General features: G+C 47.3%; 1 protein-coding gene across 5 annotated transcripts in view; it reads left to right on the top strand.

The window, feature by feature from the left end:
- The first annotated feature begins 858 nt into the window (after positions 1-858).
- Positions 859-12,374, top strand: part of VAMP7 (vesicle associated membrane protein 7) — a 35,294-nt gene continuing 23,778 nt past the window's right edge. For 2 of the 5 annotated variants that reach the window (XM_030575415.1, XM_030575411.1), the window contains exon 1: positions 859-946. The gene's annotated coding sequence lies outside the window, so the exon portion shown is untranslated. Of the gene's footprint in view, positions 1,004-12,374 lie in introns of all 5 variants that reach the window. The other 3 variants (XM_030575414.1, XM_030575412.1, XM_030575413.1) reach the window with 3 other exon arrangements.

Below are 12,374 nucleotides of genomic sequence, written 5' to 3'. Positions count from 1 at the left end.
TTGCTGCCAACAACCGGGAGTGTGGAAGGACCCCTGCCTAGTGCGCCAAAAACCCTGGTGCCGCTCCTGGGGGTATTTTTGGAAAAAGTAAGGAACAGGTCTCAGCAATAAACAAAAGTGACCTGTCCATGGCTTTTACTGAAAATACCCCTAACTCAATCTTGGGTGCTGGGGGTGGGGCCCTCTAGCAGACCCTGCTGCTCTGGGGCGGGGTGCTTGGCGAGTGGCTTGGAACTGGAATCTGAATGTGATTTGTGGCAGCAGGTCTAGGGAGGCCCCAGGAGGACAGGGGCTGGGCAGTCTCCAGTAGGGTGACCAGATGGGATGAAGAAAATATCGGGACACGGCGGGGAGGGTCCCGCCAGTGGAGAAAAAATAAAAGCGCAGCGTCCCAGAGTCCTGCGGGCAGAGAGAGAGAGAGAGAGGGACAAAATAATGGAGTGCTGCCGGCGGGGGGAGGAAAAAACGGAGTCACTGAGTCCCGCCGGAGGTGGGGGGAGTGGAGTCCTGCCGGCGGCACAGCAAAAAAAAAAAGCGCGGAGTCCCAGAGTGCCGCCGCCAGAAAGACAGAGAGCGCAAAAACCCCGGGGTCCCGCCGGCAGGGGGGGACAAAAGAAAACACCCCCCCCCCCAGGAGTGCGAAATATCGGACAAATTGCGTCCCGCCCAAACATCGATCGGGACGTCTGGTCACCCTAGTCTTGAGCCAGACGGAGAGCTGCTCGCTGCCGTCCTAGGCTCTCGGCGGGACCTTACCACGCTCACCGTAGAACTACAATACCCAGCAGTCAGAGCGGCTGCGTAGGCGGTGTTTCCCAACGTGCAGCGCCGGCCCCCTCCCCGCGATGGCGACTACATTTCCCGTGAGTTCCTGCGGCGTCGGGAGCGTCTCTGGCGGAAGTGCACGTGCTCGCCGAACGGAGGGGACAGCGACTTGGGGAGGCAGGTAAACAGTGCACCGGGCTGGGGACTGCCCCGCCCGGAAAGCGAGGCGCGGGTGCAGGTGAGAGGGGGCGGGAGCGGGAGTTGGTGGAAGGCTCAATAGGAGGGGGTAGGGGTAGGACTGGGGGCAGGAGGAGGCTGGAGGATGTGAGTCTGGGGAGTGGGCTTGGGGGACAGGAGGAGGAGGAGGATTGGGGAGAAGGGGTGGGGGTAATAAAGCAGGAGGAAGGCGGAAGAGGACCTGGAGGCAGGAGGGGGTAAAAGTAGGACTTGGGGGGGCAGGAGGAGGCTGGGGTGGGTGGGTCTGGGGACGGGAGTAGGAGCAATAGAGCAGCAGGAGGAGGGGGTGTGGGGCTGGGCCCAAATGGGGACTAGAGGCAGAAGGAAGGAGTGTGGGGGACAGCTAGAAGGAGTAGGGGTGGGAGTTACCACCCAAAGAGAGTTCTGAAGTTCAGGGGCAGAGCCTGGGGCTTTCTACGCAAAGGATGGAGAAGCCGCATCATGCAGCAATATTCGTTAGTAGCGTCTGTGCAGTGGAGGAGGAGTGGTGTGTCCAAGTTGGTGGCTGTTGCCTGTACACCTGTGGGGTGTTGCCAGGCAGCTTCACCCAGAGCCATTACAGCCTTCCTGATTTGCCTCACTAACAACACCTGAAGTTGCTGACTGGAATCTAAACATCTCATTTAACCTTTCCTTTGTTGCTGCTGTTTGTTTTGTAGCCTGTCTTTATCTTGTTTACTTATTGCATTTCTCTTCTCCTGGGCAAGCTTGTTGGTTTCACTTTCAGGTTCTGGTGTATGGGTGAATGTTACCTTGCTGAGCTTGTAAATGCCTCAAAAGAGTTTTTAATGCTTGTCCCCAAAACAGGTCCCAACATTTTGCTTGTACAAATCTAACTATTTTGGCATAAACTGACAGTCTCTATTTAAGAGTGGGAGGAAAGGGACAGACTTCCAACAGCAAAGCTGTCCCTTTGTAAGGAGAGCTGCCATATAGAAGTAGAGGTAAACAGGAGGTAAAACAGTGAGATGATCTTGGGGGAAGCTTTATGACAGTTAAACTTCTGTAGGTGAGAGTTGTATAATCTCTTGTTAGAGACAAAGGCAATTGTGAAACCAAATTAGCTTTAAATGTGGAGGGGGTGGGGAAGAGAACAGATATTACTCAATAATTACAAAAGAGAAAATGAAGTTTACTGTTTTCCCACCTGTTCTGGTTAGGTGCTCGCACTGAGTGATGTGTTCTGGTTTTAGCTCATAGCGGGATGCTGGAAGTGGAAACTGGAAGACTGTGGAAGTCAGCTAGCTTCTGACTTTGCATGTGGGCTTTTATGCAAACATAAGAATGGCCAACTTGTGGAACTCCTTACCTGAGGAGGTTGTGAAGGCTAGGACTATAACAGCATTTAAAAGAGAACTGGATAAATTCATGGAGATTAAGTCCATTAATGGCTATTAGCCACGATGGGTAGGGAATGGTGTCCCTGGACTCTGTTTGTCAGAGGATGGAGATGGATGGCAGGAGAGAGATCACTTGATCATTACCTATTAGGTTCACTCTCTCTGGGGCACCTGGCATTGGCCACTGTCGGTAGACAGTATACTGGGCTAGATGGACCTTTGGTCTGACCCAGTACGGCGGTTCTTATGGCCCTGCTGGGTCAGGCCAAAGGTCCATCTAGCCCAGTATCCTGTCTTCCAACAGTGAGTAGTGCCAGGTGTCCCAGAGGGAATGGACAGAACAGGTAATCATCAAGTGATCTATCCCCTGTCACTCAGTCCCAGTTTCTGGCAAACAGAGGCTTTTCATATTCATATAAGGAGATATACTTATCTCATAGAACTGGAAGGGACCCTGAAAGGTCATCGAGTCTAGCTCCCTGCCTTCACTAGCAGGACCAAGTACTGAATTTTTCCCAGATCCCTATGTGGCCCCCTCAAGGATTGAACTCTACCCTGGGTTTAGCAGGCCAATGCTCAAACCACTGAGCTCTATCCCTCCCCCACCCCCAGGGACACCATTACTGGCTAATAACCATTGATGGACATATCTTCCATGAATTTATCTAGGTTTTTTTTTTTAACCCTGTTATGGTCTTGGACTTCACAACATCCTCTGGCAAGGAGTTCCACCAGCTGACTGTGCTTTGTGTGAAGAAATACTTCCTTTTATTTGTTTAAAACCTGCTGCCTATTAATTTCATTTGCAAAAGGGGTGGAGAGGTAGAATGAAGGCTGACTTTGATGGGAAGCTAGTCAATGAACTTGATGGAAGTTGTAAGGAAAGTCTGTTTTATTTTTTTTTCCCCCCCTTCATTCTAGGCTTGGTAAGTTCTTATCTCTCAACAATAATTAAACACTAAAAAGGGACACAGAATGAGAGAATCATCAAACTTGGATTTAGTAAAAGAGAGGTTTTACAGAACTCAAACAATAGAAATGTATCAGTGATGCAACAAAAACATTTCATTGGAAAATCTCTTGGCTTATGTTTAAAAACCTGAACTATGTAAGACTGTGTCAGTGCATGAGAACCTGAGTATGAAATTGATCAAGTATGCAAAGTGCAACAGGCCCGTTTATTTTAGTTCATCTCTGGAACTAAATGTCACTATATATGTATGTACTTGTTAATAAGCCGAACTTTTTAGTGAAAAAGGGAAGCACCAGAGAAGGGGGTTGGCTTATGAATGGGTATAGAGAGGGAGAGGTGGAACACAGCCCGTCCCCCCAACAGAGGAAGCAAGGAGAGGCAGCAGAGTCAGAAGGGAAGAGGCGGGGCCAGAGTCTCTCGGGTTCTGGCCATGCTGCTGTGCCCCCCAGCCTCCGAAGCAGCTGCAGCTACAGGGCTGGCAGGCTGCAGCGGTGCTGCTCGGCCTCGCCGCCCAGCCCGCTGAAACATACAGCTGCGCCGCCCGGTCTGGCCGGCCGGAGAAGGCTGCGGTTGCACTGTCCAGCCTGCTGGAGCAGCTCCAGCCAGACCAGAGACGTCCTCCCCAGATAAGCTAGGAAAGGATGGGATGGAGAGAGTGTGTGGGTCCCAGGCTAGGGCTAGGGTCATGAGGGGGGGTGGTCACAGGGGTTACTCCCTGACCCCCAGCTTCTCCCCCACAAAAAATTTCTCCACCAGTTGCTGTCCCGGCCCGTCAGGGTCAGCAGTTGGCATGCCGGAACACGTTGTTTACTTAAGCGTCCGCAGGCACAGAGGTAAACCTGAGGTAAACAAACCATCTCGGCCCACCAGCGGCTTATCCTGATGGCCCGGGAGCCAAAGTTTGCTGACTCCTGAATTATAGGGTTGATTTATGAAGGAGTCATAAAAAATTTCCATTTTTACTTATTCATCTGGGTGGGGGGTGACGAGGCGGGGGTTGGCTTATAAATGAACCAGCTTATGATCGAGTATATACAGTAATTTAGGCCAATGGTTTAATTGGCTTCAAAATAAGGATTAGACACTCTCATGGATAATGAGAAAATCTACAGTTACATTTGCTAGGGGGGAAAGTAGAAGGGATATAAACCTTAATGTTTCAGAACATACATCAACAGCTGAATTATGTAAATAAAGTTGTCATGGAATAAAAGGGAAGATCCTTTCACGGACTGAGAACTGGTTAAAAGACGGAACAAAGGGTAGGAATTAATGGTAAATTATCAGAAAGGAGAGGGTAACTAGTGGTGTTCCCCAAGGGTCAGTCCTAGGACCAATCCTAGTCAATTTATTCATAAATGATCTGGAGAAAGGGGTAAACAGTGAGGTGGCAAAATTTGCAGATGATACTAAACTGCTCAAGATAGTTAAGACCAAAGCAGACTGTGAAGAACTTCAAAAAGATCTCACAAAACTAAGTGATTGGGCAACCAAATGGCAAATGAAATTTAATGTGGATAAATGTAAAGTAATGCACATTGGAAAAAATAACCCCAACTATACATACAATACGATGGGGGCTAATTTAGCTGCAACTAATCAGGAAGGAGATCTTGGAGTCGTCATGGATAGTTCTCTGAAGACGTCCGTGCAGCGGCAGTCAAAAAAACAAACAGGATGTTAGGAATAATTAAAAAAGGGATAGAGAATAAGACAGACCCTATCTTATTGCCCTGATATAAATCCATGGTACATCCACATCTTGAATACTGTGTACAGATGTGGTCTCTTCATCTTAAAAAAGATATACTGGCACTAGAAAAGGTTCAGAGAAGGGCAACTAAAATGATTAGGGGTTTGGAACAGGTCCCATATGAGGAGAGATTAGAGGCTAGGACTTTTCCGCTTGGAAAAGAGGAGTCTAAGGGGGGATATGATAGAGGTATATAAAATCATGAGTGATGTGGAGAAAGTCAATAAGAAAGTTATTTTCTTGTTCCCATAATATAAGAACTAGGGGCCACCAAATGAAATTTAATGGGCAGCAGGTTTAAAACAAGTGAAAGGATGTTCTTCTTCAAACAGCGCACAATCAACTTGTGGAACTCCTTGGCCGATGAGATTGTGAAGGCCAGGACTATAACAGGGTTTAAAAGAGAACCTCCATGAATTTATCTAGTTAAGTCCATTAATAGCTATTAGCCAGGATGGGTAAGGAATGGTGTCCCTAGCCTCTTTCAGAGGGTGGAGAGGGATGGCAGGAGAGGGATGACTTGACCGTTACCTGTTAAGTGTCCCAGAGGGAATGAACCTGGCATTGTTCATTGTCAGTAGACAGGGTACTGGGCTGGATGGACCTTTGGTCTGACCCACTGTGGCTGTTCTTATGTTATGGGCTAGGAAGAAACTTCTTTAAGGAGCTGGTTATTTCATAATTGTTATGGAGTTTCTTTCACTTTTCTGTGAAACATCTTTTACTGGCTGCCTGACTAGATGGGATTTGACCAGTCATGGCAGCTTTTGTGTTCCTGATGCTCAGGCTGAGGGAGGCAAAAAATAAACAGCCTAAGTACAGAAAATAATGTTAGATTTTCACATTTGTTTTAATGTAAGGTGGTGTTAATGGTAGGAATATCTTTAAAGGGACACCTGTCAGGTCAAAATAAACTAAGAGCGACATGGAAGCTTTGGAGGATAGGATAAAAACTTTTCCTCATTTTAAATGAACGAAAATGAGGGATAGCTAAAAAGAAGTTTGGCTCACTTTCTGGTCAAGTCATCAAGTTTAAATATTCACTATAGAGGTCAAGAAGGAATCTGTAGTCTATCGATACAAATGTTGCTCATGCTAGTTTTGTTAACGTATGTACTGTGGAACAACACGTACCATGCATGGTCTGTCCTGAATCTGATTTGTAGAAAACCTTTTCTGGTGACCTTAGAAGATTTCCCAACAAAGTGATAGGGAAGGGATCTGTATCGCTTGTAACTCTTTGTGCCCCCCACAAGCAAATAGAATCACATCAATCTAGGGCTGGAAGGGACTTCTAGGGATCATCTAGTCCAGTCCTCTGCACTGAGGCAGGACCAAGTAAACTTAGATCACCCTTGACATGTTTGTCCAACCTTTTTTTAAAAAGCTTTGAATGATGGGGATTCCACAACCTCCCTAGTGAATTTATGCTAGAGCTACCCTCAGAATTAGAATGTCTTTCCTAACATCTGATCTGAATTTCCCTGGCTGCAGAGTAAGCCCATTTCTTCTTGTCCTACCTTCAGTGAGCATGGAGAACAATTGATCACCGTCCTTTTTATAACAGCCCTTAACAGATTTGAAGACTGTTATCAGGTTCCCCTCAGTTGTCTTTTCTTAAGACTAAACCTTCCCAGTTTTTTTTACTTTTCTCATGTCAGATTTTCTAAACATTTTATCACTGTTGCTGCTCTTCTCTGGACTCTTCAGTTTGTCCTCTTCTTTCTCAAAATGTGGTGCCCAGAACAGGACACAGTACTCCAGCTGAAGCCTCACCCATGCTGAGTAGTGGGCAGGACAGTCACCTTACTTATGATGCTCCTGTTAATACACCCCAGAACATTAGCCTTTTTTGCAGCTGCATCATATTGTAGACTCTCATTCAAGTTGTGAGCTGCTATAATTCCACATCCTTTTCCATAGTACTACCTCCACCTATTCAGTTATTCCCCATTTTGTAGTTGTGCATTTGATTTTTCCTTCTTAAGTGAAGTGCTTCACACTTGTTATTGAATTTCATTGATTTCAGACCAATCTTCCAATTTGTCAAGATGGTATTGAATTCTAATCCTGTCCTCCAAAGTGCTTGCAACCTCTCTCGGCTTGGTGTCATCTGCAGATTTGATAAGCATGCTCTCCACTCCATTACTGAAGTCATTAATTTAAATTTTGATTAGTACCAAACCCAGGACTGACCCCTATGGAACCCCATTAGATACACCCTCCTAGTTTGATACCAAACCATTGATAATTAGTCTGAGTAATTTAATCTAGACTGCATTTTCCTAGAGTGTTTATGAGAATTCCCTTATTTTTTCTCTTTCCTCCAGTTCTGAGCTGTGGTTTCAGTCTTCTAGTCAAAGAAGACTATGGAGTTCTCCTTAGTGAGTGGGGGCAGTACTGTTGAAGAGACATAACTGTGCTATGTCTGTATTGATTCCTGCTCCATGCTAGCATGAAGAATGAGCAAACAATCTTACTCAGTTCTCTCACATGGCAGCTCAGCACTTACTGTAGTCTAGGTCTTAGTTCTGCAAAGTCTCTTGCTGCTTTTCATGAAAGATGCCAAGCAGTGTAGTGCATTTTGGGGTACTTGATGGCATAAGTATGAAACCCCAAATTGTAGAAGACTGAAACTGTACAGTGTCTCATGATTTCTTCCTTTCCTCTTCCTCACCTCCTGATTGAGTTGCTGTCATTCACTTTCTTGGGCCTTCTCTGAAAGATCACTGGGAAACTTCAGCTAATGCAGAATGCAGCAACCTGTTCACTTACTGGTCTGCATATGGAGTATATTGCATCATTATTTTGACTATACTGGTTACTACTTGTTTCTGGGCATGGTTCAAGACATAAATTTTGATTTGCAAGGTGCTATATGATTTGGGTCTGGATTATTCTGCAGACAGCATTTCACCTATCCATCAGCCTGCAGTTGAAATCAGATGATAGTCTTGCTAAGAGACCCCAGATCTGAAATCTGGCAGAGTCATCTTGAAAGAGGCCTTCAACTCTGTAATATATCCATCCTCTTCTCCCCCCTCTTAGACTGGCAGTTTGCCTTGAGCATGTTGCAAGTCCTGTTTAGTCACTCAGGCTCTTTCTAAATGAGCAAAGTAGGTCCAGATTTTCTTCCAGGAAGTTTTGAGTTGGTCTTGTACAGCTTGGGTATTTCTAAACATTGTTTCTAATGACTGTAAACATGCTTAGAGATTGAGGGTACATGTTTGATACATTAAATATTCAAAGCATTAGTTGTAAGGGGTTGATGCCGTACTTCCCGCTTCCCCCATTAGAAGGGTGGAACCTCTTTAATGTTAGCATTTAGGAATAGCACAAATAACTTTAATTGGAGTTAGGAGGAAGATTTTATCCAGATTGTTCAGTTGGCCAATGGGAGCTGCAGGGGCAGTGTGTGGAGCCCCCATGGCTGCCCCTGCACCTAGGAGCTGGACATGCCAGCCGCTTCCGGGAGCTGCACTGAGCCTGAGCAGGCAAGGAGCCTGCCTTAGCCCCGCTGTGCTACCAACCGGACTCTTAGTGGCCTGGTCAGCACTGCTGAATGGAACTGCCAGAGTCCCTTTTTGACCAGGCATTATGGTCAAAAACCAGATGCCTGGCAACGCTAGTCATGGGTTTTTTTTTCCTAGTTATGCCATACTGTTTGTATCAAACAGTGACAGTCTCCTGTTAGACCAAAATGCATCTCTTACCCAGTGACCTGTAGTGCTTCAGTGGTGGCTGTGCACTGCAGTGTGGGAGACTCAGGCCATGTCTACATCTAAAATTTTGCAGCGCTGGTTGTTACAGCTGTATTAGTACAGCTGTATAGGGCCAGCGCTGCAGAGTGGCCACATTTACAGCAACCAGCGCTGCAAGTGGTGTTAGATGTGGCCACACTGCAGCGCTGTTGGGCGGCTTCAAGGGGGGTTCGGGGAACGCGAGAGCAAACCGGGAAAGGAGACCAGCTTCGCCGCGGTTTGCTCTCGCGTTCCCCGAACCACCCTGCAAACCGCAGGGAAGGAGACCTGCTTGCTCGAGGGTTCGGGGAACGAGAGAGCAAACCGGGAAAGGAGACCAGCTTCGCCGCGGTTTGCTCTCGCGTTCCCCGAAGCACCCTGCAAACCGCAGGGAAGGAGACCTGCTTGCTCGAGGGTTCGGGGAACGAGAGAGCAAACCGGGAAAGGAGACCAGCTTCGCCGCGGTTTGCTCTCGCGTTCCCCGAACCACCCTGCAAACCGCAGGGAAGGAGACCTGCTTGCTCGAGGGTCGGGGAACGAGAGAGCAAACCGGGAAAGGAGACCAGCTTCGCCGCGGTTTGCTCTCGCGTTCCCCGAACCACCCTGCAAACCGCAGGGAAGGAGACCTGCTTGCTCGGGGGTTCGGGGAACGAGAGAGCAAACCGGGAAAGGAGACCAGCTTCGCCGCGGTTTGCTCTCGCGTTCCCGGAACCACCCAGCAAACCTCAGGGAAGGAGACCTGCTTGCTCGGGGTTCGGGGAACGCGAGAGCAAGCCGGGGAAGGAGACCAGCTTGATTACTAGAGGCTTCCTCAGTTATGCTGGGATACCTGCTTATTCCACGGAGGTCAAGAAAAGCGCTGGTAAGTGTCTATATTTGATCACCAGCGCTGGATCCTCTACACCCGAGACAAAACGGGAGTATGGCCAGCGCTGCAAACAGGGAGTTGCAGCGCTGGTGGTGCCCTGCAGATGTGTACACCTCCTAAGTTACAGCGCTGTAACTCCCTCACCAGCGCTGCAACTTTCTGATGTAGACAAGCCCTCAGGCTTGATTCCTTATTCTCTTCTACTGCAGATGTAGTTTGCATCCTTTCCCCACTTCTAGCTGAAGTAGTGGTGCCTCCTGCCATTCCTTGAGGTAGATTAAGGAGGGGTGTTGAGTCTCTAAAGTATTCACCTAAAAGGAGCCCCGGAAGTGTAAGAGGGAGGTGGAAAGGAAATAATACTTACATCTGTACAGCACCTTTCATCCAAGAGCATAAAGTGCCTTAACATGTGCCTCTTGCTCGGCCTCATTTTTTTCCAAGTGGGGAAACTGACACAGAGGTGAGGTGACTTGCCAAGGACATGCCACAAGTTAGTCCAGAGTAACTGCTGGCCATTTCGCATCCTGTCTCTGGTGGATTCTTGGGTTATGCTGAGGAAGCATCATTTGTACTTTAGGCATTATCTCGTCAGGCACTAATGATGACAACCACTTGCTGTGTAATGGGGTTGAGCAAGCTACAGTGGTTCTGTGGCCCTGTTTGCTCTTTCAAGATCATAGTCGGGGATCCTAGCCTTCTCCTGCCTCTCATGAGAGTATTAAGCCTCGGTAAATTGGCTTGTACAGAGATGCGGTTGTGTTTGAGATCCAGTCTATTTTTGGCTTTGCTTTCTTCTCCATTTAGGCTTTACATAGGTAAATGTGTTTTTCTGCTGGAAGGTTTCAAGCGATGAAAAACTTTCTAAGGCCATGGCTACGCTGGCACTTTACAGCGCTGCAACTTTTGCACTCAGGGGTGTAAAAAAACACCCCCCTGAGCGCTGCAAGATACAGCGCTGTAAAGCCTCAGTGTAATCAGTGCTGGGAGCATGGCTCCCAGCACTGCAAGCTACACCCATAAGGGATGTGGTTTACGTGCAGTGCTGGGAGAGCTCTCTCCCAGCGCTGGCGCTCCGACTACACTCACACTTCAAAGCGCTGCCGTGGCAGCACTTTGAAATTTCAAGTGTAGCCGTACCCTAAGTATAAGGGTAATATAGTTCTGAAATAGGCTTCCAAGGGAGGGTTTGGGTGTTTTTTTTAATTTCCCTCATTGGAGGTTTTTATGACAGATTGGACAAACACCTGTCAGGGATGGTCTGGGTTTACTTGGTCCTGCCTCAGTGCAGGGTGCTGGACTTGATGTCTCATGGACCTTTCCAGCCCTACTTTCTGTGATTCTATGGTTTAGTCAGTCCTGGCATGTGCCTTTTTATATCATCATGGCCCCACTCTAAAATCACCTGGTGACCACAGCATATAAACAGATACACGTGTCCAGTGGGCTAAGCCCTTTTCCTGCCTTTCAGAATAATGGAGGGAGGTATTTATTTGGTAACTGATGCACTCAACTGTGTCTGGTTGCACTTAAGCTGAATTCTTGCTGTATGAGGTTCTTAATACTTTAACTCTCTAATCCTCAGTAAGAAACCTCCCCAGCTCTAGCAGTGTGCTCTGAAGATCCATGGACTCAGGCTTTCCCAGACCAGAGGTGACAAGCAGACTCCACAGTCATCTTGACTGTGGAGTCTGTAAGATGACTGTGGAGTCTGTCTGCCTCGTCTGGTCTGGGTCTCCTTCCCTGCTCTGGTGTTCTGCAAAGGTACAATGCAGTGTAATGGGCGTGTCTGCAGAACTTCTCTATAGTTCTGGATGAGAAATTACTTAAAGCAACTTGATCAGTTTGAAATCTGATTAGGAAAAGGTCAAGGCAACTTCTCTTCCAGAAAGATCTATCTCAAGACACTTCTGTCTGACAAGACTACAGTGATGCACTCACTTGCAAACAGCCCAGTTTATGGACCTTGATTTCTCTAGATATCTGTCTGAGACTTTTGGGGGAAGGGGGTTGTTATGCTTATAAGAAGCACACAGCATCTTTTTCAGGGGAAAAAGCAATACGCCGCGTTTATTGAAGATGTAACAATTAGCATATGCATTCAATCATACCCCGCCCCCCATCCCCACACACACACATACGCACACACTGTCCTGCCAGTCAATGTTATAGTTACCAGTCCAGAGTCCAGATCAATCTAGAGGCCAGCTAGGTTGATCATGGGTAGGTAGGAGCCGGGTTCTTTCGGTCGCAGCATGATGCTCTGGGGACGTCTTGGCAGGATGAACCCAAAGTTTCATGGCAAGGGCACCCTCTTTATATAGTGATTTTCCTTCATTGGGACCAATGAGTTTTGCACCATCATGCTGTAATCAATTGTTGTTTGACGAGTGCTTGTTTTCTTAAATTTGTTTTTCTCATCCTTTATCTTGTTCTTTCATCAGGTTTCTCAGGGAGTTACCCCATGCTGGTTTTGATCACAGCTATCTTGTCCCCATTGATAGGTGCCTGTCTCACCTTTCAATCTGCCCTCTTCTGACATTTCAGTAGGGGCATGTTGCAAGCTCCTGGCGCTTTTGCATCTGTCTCTGGATCCTCCCTAGACCATCTGGTTCAGCGATGGCCTTCACACTTATCTCAACACACACAAAACAGAATTAATTTATGCAGAAAATTTTGAACAGGAACATCAAGTTGCAAT

This window comes from Gopherus evgoodei, chromosome 9, assembly GCF_007399415.2.
Source record: "Gopherus evgoodei ecotype Sinaloan lineage chromosome 9, rGopEvg1_v1.p, whole genome shotgun sequence".
NCBI classification, from domain to species: Eukaryota; Metazoa; Chordata; order Testudines; family Testudinidae; genus Gopherus; species Gopherus evgoodei.
The sequence above is the reverse complement of the archived record's forward strand: the minus strand, read 5'-3'. Positions and strand labels throughout refer to the sequence as shown.